At 34.0% G+C, this 7,936-nt stretch overlaps 1 protein-coding gene across 2 annotated transcripts in view; it reads left to right on the top strand.

Annotated features, from left to right (window-relative positions):
* The window catches only part of LOC123315040 (synaptic vesicle glycoprotein 2C-like), a 65,408-nt gene that overhangs the window by 27,367 nt on the left and 30,105 nt on the right, over positions 1-7,936 (top strand). The window lies entirely within an intron of this gene.

Below are 7,936 nucleotides of genomic sequence, written 5' to 3'. Positions count from 1 at the left end.
ATGGGAAGTAAAAATAACCTATTCATTTCGAGACGTGGGAATTTAAAAAACTGAAGAAAATCCGTTTTCTGAAACTACAAGCATTAACTTGATTGGATGTGGTATAAAAATATCTTGGAATGTGTTGAATAAGTTGCTCATGGAATTGAAGTTATGTATTGCTTCATCAATAAATTCTTATAAACTTTTTTGATGCATGAGTGTAACAGAACTATTAATTTTGTTCGTAGGTATTTTATACAATTTTATGTTACCGTTCATTAATAACAGTTGTCAGAACTAAATTGAAAAACAACTTTCGTAGTCTTTGTTCTTTTGGAACAAAGTGTTTCAAATGGACACGTTTGTGTCGACAAAGTAGGCAGTTCCAGATGATCCTCATCCATATCTAATTTTACCTAATTTTGTTCTCAATATTTGATGGACAATACATTTTTTTTGGAAAATCTTCAGAACCCACATAGCTCATATTTTTGAAAATGTGGGCTTATAATTTCAATTAGGGTAAAAATTGTCCAAGTGCTTACATTTCTATCTCTTTTGGAGTATCTGCGTAGTCGCATGAAAGTCATTGACTTTAGTAATTCTTGCATATAATGTTGGATGGCGGTAATAGTTACGTACGCGTATGAACAATTCATTTTATGGTATAAACCCAACAGCAGTACAATCTTTGTTAGTACTCAATGTTAGGATGACTGAAAAATTTGAGTTCAATAAGTCCACGAGAATTTTTTTTTGGTTGTTTTGCTTTGAAATATGAACTAAAATTTTTGTTGATATTTTGTGGACAAGGTTATTTTGGTTCAGATGAATGTTTTCGGAAATCGGAAAGGATGCATATTAAGTCAAACTTGCACAAAGTAGGTACTTCTCTAACGAACTTATGAGTAGGTACAATGAATTACATTCAAAACTGCCCACAAGTATATGGGTACATATTTCGTTACTATACGTGAGCATGAGTATTTAGTAATAGGAGATATTGACATAGAGTATGATTATTTCTAACAATTGGTTTATTAAACTGGACTAGATTGAAATTCGCTATATAAAAAATTTTGAAGATAATTCCACTTTTAAATGAACGAAAATAAAGAATACAACATTCTTAAAAGTGAGCAATATTTTTCTTAAAATAAACTTATTTTTGGAAATAATATGAAATAGGAAGAATGAAATAAATAAAGAAATAAGATGATACAAAACGAAAGTGCTAACAAGTAACAATAGTGATCACTGGAGAGAACTGCCTGTTCTTCTGGATGAAAGTCGGTATTAGGTAAATTGGATTTTTACTAGAACAATAAAATAAAAGTGCACAGAACGAACTGGATTCACACAAACATCGAATTGTATTATAATGTAAATCTGGCGTTTGTTCTTTTCGAGTGTGAAAGTCTCCAGTGTCTTTAGTCATAAATAAATATACAAAAATTCAAGGAGTAACTTCTTTTCAAAAATAAGGTGGGTCTTTTTTGTTTTTCTTGAGTAGCTCAGATAAAGCTCTCCGAATATGGCACCCTAAGCAATTTTCAATTTTTTCTTAGGAACCAGAAAAGTGACAGAAATGATATAAAGCAGATATTCTAAGGGAGAGAGAAAGCGATAAAAAAATTATCGGGGTGTTTCCCAATAATTGCAAGGGGTAGAATTTATCGACAGGTACCTACTCTTAGTCCAATATGCTGGAATTATTTTCTAACTTGAATTTATCTAGTACGCGGATATAATGCTGAAAGTATAGGGAAACAATAGCAACATTTTTCTGATGGCTTTCTCTCTGTCATAGAATGTTTGCCAATTTCATTTCAGTTAATTTTCTGAGCCACATAATATTTTAAAATATTATGTGGCCCGTCTACGCCTTTGTAGATCCCTAAGAAAAAAATTGAAAATATGTGCCATATTCAAAGGTCTGTATCTAAGAAGCTCTAAAAAATTTATACGAAAGGCCTGCACTATATTTTAATAATCAAACATTCCTTGAATTAATTTACACTCTAAATATTGATACCGTTCCCAATAAAAGAGAAAATATATTCAAATATGTTACACTAAATTCTGGCTTTTCGCCATTGAAATCTGCTGATTAATTAAGGAGTAACCCTAATTATACATACTGGCCTTCTCAGAAAATAATGTTTGTTTGAAAACAGGTAATTTTTGAACGAGTTCACGTACTATGGAAAATATTGTTCGATCTCTTGCTGCCAAATATTAATTGAATATCCACCCACGCTTCCCGTTGTTTACTTCGGCAAATTTCCTGGCGACAACGTTGAAATGAAAACAAATTAATTCATTCGAACGTATTCTATTGAAAATGGCGAAATATATTCATTGTTTCTGGGGATGCGTCCCAAAACACGCCAGCACCCCGGATGTTTTTAGATTCATTCATACTTCAACTTCCTCTAGAGTCTAGAATGACGGCTGAAGGCCTTCATTTGCCGTTGATTGCCGGAGTCAACACTAATTGGCTTATAGAACTTCCACGGTTTCGGTTTACAATTTGCGTCACGTGAGACCTAGAGATAAGGCCGAAATAATTGAGTTTCCATCCACTAAAAGAGATCAGGGATCAAATATTTTCTGGGCCCACTGGGAGTTCATTCTTAAAACATATGTATGTATATAGTTGGCTACTGATGAATATTTCGAACTCTTACTGAATTTATAAGGAGAATTTATTTAACTGTTTTATTTCATGCTATTGTGAACGGTGCTGAAATGGTGAGGGTTTGTGAATAATTATTTTATTTATAGTGATAGATTTTGCAGACTTTCGTATAGCGTACCTAGCTTATTAAGGGTCGAGATATAACACTTAAATGAGGACACCCAGTGAAAGTTTCAGTTTTATTTTTTGTTTATAGATGTCCATTTTTAGTTTTAGCAGAAAACGACGTACCTTAATGTGACAGCTGTAAAAAAAAAGAAGGCTTGAATCCCTCATAAATCCTCCCAAATTTTCCCTTCGTTAAGTCGAATAAGGGGAGTATTCTTTCCAGGTCTTCTGATTTCAAGATATTCTGGTTACATCGTAGGCTCATCATAGGTACTATGATTTCAACCAAACTTTACTGCTCAAGTTCTGAATCTGTTTAAAGTAATTTCCTGCCTCAAAATGACTTTCATTTACCCGTATTAATCCTCGCTCTAACAGGACGTAATTTAACTTCCGCCCAATGAGCATCTCCCTCCAGTCTGGAATAGTTGCGGAGCACTGTGATGGCAGAGAATAAATATACGCAGATATCTACTCTTGAGTAACAAAGTATGACAAAGCTTACGTCGTCGAACGTCAGATGACGCATTTATTTATTCAATACTTCGATGCAGCCACTGGATTTCAACAAAAGGTCCTCTGCTCCATTTGGCCCAAATCGTTGGTTGAGTTATGCGGTACCGAGGAGCTCAAACAAAGCCGAAACTGATCTATTGCTACTCTCCTTCGGTGTCCGCATTTTCTCTATGCTATATTCGGAATTTAGAGTTTTGCCAGTCCGATGAATTTAATTTTCTGCATCTTCATATCTCGAGAAATTCTCTTCGATAAATTTGGTACTTTGGCACGCTTCAATCTGGGGAATACCTAATTTACTTTCTTATTATAATCAAATCATCTCAACTATACATTTTTCATAATCACACCATGTAATTGCTTCTGAGATGGTGTATTAATAATTTAAATTCATATTCACATAACGGAAAAGTTCTGTTGTTCTTTCGAGGTCTTTGAATCTTTCTGCTATCTTTAATGAATTAAAATGATCAGTTCTGTCATCTTTCATAGATTTTCAATGATGAGTTTCTAAGAAAAAAAATTAAAAATTGCTTTTCAGGAAGCAGGAATCAATCCTCAATTTTTTCGCTATTCACTCACACCCTGTAAATTTCATATCTCTTCATCTCATGATTCTTTTTCTTCATTTTCATGTTAATAAGTATTTTTTTTGCTGTTCATTCACAATTATTATATGTTGCGTTGCGAGTTACTTAACTCTAGGTTTTAAAGGGTGTTGTAAGACTATTGATTTCAATTCTCATAAGAGTATTGTATAATAAGACTGCAATATTTAAAATTTATTGAAATTTTGAACCTGATTTACTGTAGCAAAACATTGTTTTTATTCAAAGACTTTTTGTCCATTCGTCCTCTAAATCTTAATATCCCCAAACGAAAACTTAGAATTTTGGGGGAATTTCATAACTTTTGTTCGACCCACATAAGTACCTCTTTCTCTTCCTTTCCTTTAGGTCACTGTGTGAATTCGAATCATCAAGGTAGCTAAGTTATCACAAAATTTACCGAAAGAATCGAAGTTCTACGTTATCGGTGTGTTCTGTTGATAAAATATTTTCAACACGAATCTAAAAATACTCGAATTGTTTGTAGGTTACCGACCTAACCACATGCTGAAATGTGTTATCCAACATTTAAATATTTGGGTATTAAAAGGTGATTGAGGTGTTATTTCGAAAAAATGTTTTTTCTCCGTTATAAAAGTAGTGACAGGTATCGTTTAGGAAATATAGTGCATTCTGTTCCTAGTAGAGATTATTGGGACACTAACAAGGATCTTTATCTACAAGTCTACAGACACCGAGGCTTCGAAACCAGTCAAAAAGCTGGATGAATATCTACTTATTTTCAATTGGATTGCGTTACGAATAATAGAAATGATGGAAGCAGTCATTCAGTCATTGTAATAAAAGCCAGATAACGTATTTCGAAGAAGCCTTAGTTGTTAGTTATCATGTTCTTTGAGAATATTATTTGTTTTACAGGAAACGGCATATTAGTCTATGGATAGGTTTATTTTCTCTTGCACACTAGTGTCCAGGGGTTTTTGTGTTTATCCTAATTGGGTTCTTTCAATAAGTCCCCTTTAAAATCTCAGTTTTCTTCAGTATTATAAAGATTAGAGTCCACTACTTACCTGAGTTTCAGATTCATATATTCCTTCGCTCTTTGGTATAGTTTTTCTAATTTTCTATTAACTGGTGATGTTTTTTTCTACCACGAATCTCCACTATCCTCAATCATAGGTCAGTTGCGGCCTAGCAATGGCTTTGGTTATTTTCAATTTTCCCTCTTTCGTCATATGGATCCTTCTTCATATCAGTAGGTACATTTTTCTCATTTGCCCGTTCAGCTTGATTTTCCTCTCGATACACTTGGTATTTATTTCGTCGACAGCTTCTTGTAATATTCGTTTTATGACTTCTGGCTTGCGATGTCGAATTAATTACTATTATAAAGTCATGAGGGTATATTGCATGGTATAGTGTTTCTTTAGACCTCAGTTATATTTTGTTGAAAGTCAAATACTCACACTCTATGTACCTATATGTTGTACAGTGGTACAGCCTACGTACTGACCCTTAAGGCATTCCCGCTTCCACCAGCACCAACAGGTCGTAGAGCATTCTCTTTAATTGGAAAGAGAATTCCAATCTTCTGTTCTTCAGATATAATACTTTCTTGCATAGTTTGGCCTTGTTATTCATCAGATATCTGCGATTATACCTTTTATTTTTATTTATTTAAAAAATGGTTTCCTGAACCTCATGATGTACAAGGAAAAGACCACCTTTTTGATTATGCCTCATAGCCAATGTCATATTGTTTATTATTGTCACTGTCCCAATCAGAAAATCGGATTGAAGCTATGTATTTCTCCTGGAACATTTAAGCAATGTTGAACGTCAAAACCTAAAATGCTGAGACTGTGTGTGACTACGCGGATGACAATCATGCATGAATTGACCCTTATTGTATGGTTTAGATCTTATAGAATAATTTTTTGAAGCTCTTTCCATTCGTTCATTAAATGGTTGCCAACGTTTCGATGGCTGTTAGCTTATCACACCTGTGATATTTCAACAATTCGAGTCATTCGCAGGGTCAAGTGTAACTAGTTCATCCAGACTTAATTCGAAGCCCGTCTAAGAAGGTGGCACCGGTGTAATGAATTACTTGTTGAAATAGTGACCATGACAAGGACGCATACCGCTACTCTCATAACAATAACAAACACGTTACTGCGGTCAACTTCATCAACATTTTTATAGATCGGTTTTCTCTGATCTCCTTTTAAGAATCGTTATTGTTCTTCACGATGTCCGCCAAGCCTTCAGGAATTGAAAAACCTACATATCTCTAACTCATTGTGAAATTAATGGGCACTTTTGAAATGGTAGAAGGACTTTCATCACAATTCATTATGATTCTATTCCATTTCATGTCAATGCTTGTAATAGAGATGTGATTTTTATTAGTAGTTGACTGAAGGTTCTTTGGTTATTGAATATGTATAACCGATCATTGTGATTATTTCAAGTTCGAATTCACCGTAGATGTGATTTGTATACTTTCTATATATATCTTTGAAAATTTTGAAATATCTGCTGACATGAGATGAAATACTGAGTGTTAGAGGGAAGCAAAGCGAAGCAATTACGTTTATCATACTTCCTCTATTCAGAGAGCTTTCATATTTTTATATTTCCACGAAGCACATGACAAATGGTGGAAATTGCCTTTGGGAAATAGAAATGTTTTGTATCATTTGAATAATTTTTGTTGTTTTCCCATACATTTTCCAGAAACTTCAAAAAATCAGCTCATAGGAATCAGAACCCTCAATTGAATGATGGGGTGGAAGTTTATACTACTGAATGGAATTTCTTTGCAGTAAAAGTGAAATACCATGAAAATGATTTTTTGAGAGTTCCACCTCGATGTCCAGTTATTCTCTTGTTATTCCGCTACTGCCCCCAAAAAACATATGAAGTATTTTTACTTCTGCTAACTTAGAAAAATTTTTTCGCTTATGTTCGCTGATTATTATAAGCATTTTAAGCTATAAATTGATAAGGAGTTGGAGTAGATTGACTTCTGAAATCCTGGAAATTGTACTACTGCACCGACTCAACTCGGAAATTCATTATAAGTGATAAAGATTTCAGTGGAAATTTTCCTGGCATTTTTTTTTTGTAGACTCTTTCATTTTCTTTTTGTTCGTTCTAGTAAGACATATCTTTCTATATTTCCTATTTCTGCTGACATAGATGTTCTAGTAAATTTCAATTCATTTAATAAAGAATAACAATTTTTATAGAATGCCGGACCATTCTTCAACAACGTACCTATTTCTCCACCTTATTGATCATTTTCAAAATCCCTACGCTAGGAAGTTATATTTTTATGGATAGAATAGAATAGAATCTCTTTATTTTCCATCGACCAAAAAGGTATAGAAAAAGTCATTATAAAAAAAAACAAGTAATATGTACCTGGTTAAAAAAAAAACATTTTAAAATTCACAACTTTCAGATCAATTTTCTTTCTCCAAAAAATTCTTCTGAGCTGTAAATCCTCCTCTCCTGAAATGAGCGAGATCCGAGATATGCCGTATATCGGCTGGTATCGTATTATATATTTTTAAGGACATCACGGGGAAAGAATTGTGAGTTTTCGAGAGTCGATGTGTAGGTATTCTAAGGTCGTTTCTAGATCTTGTATCGAAATTATGATTATACCCATTAGTTGTAAATTTTTTCTTATTCTTGTGCACATACACACCACACTCCATTATATACCTACAGACCAGGAAGTGTGGCAATTGAGTACTTCTTAAATAGGTCTCGGCACGATGTCAGCCGGTTAATGCCAGTCATTACATTAATAGCACATTTCTGTGCCCTAAATACGCTGCCCGACTCCGCAGATATTCCCCAAAAGCAGACACCATACCTAAGTCTTGACATTACTTGCGCATGAAATAGGCCAATCAAGTCATTTTGGTCTAGAATACCCCTTAGACTGCGCAGGAGGTAACACGGACTATTTATTCTGGACGCAAGTTTTTCACAATGGGACCAAGTGAGGGTGTCATCAATAATGATTCCCAAGAAGGAAACACAG

Source organism: Coccinella septempunctata, chromosome 6 (genome assembly GCF_907165205.1).
Source record: "Coccinella septempunctata chromosome 6, icCocSept1.1, whole genome shotgun sequence".
Taxonomy (NCBI): Eukaryota; Metazoa; Arthropoda; class Insecta; order Coleoptera; family Coccinellidae; genus Coccinella; species Coccinella septempunctata.
The sequence above is the reverse complement of the archived record's forward strand: the minus strand, read 5'-3'. Positions and strand labels throughout refer to the sequence as shown.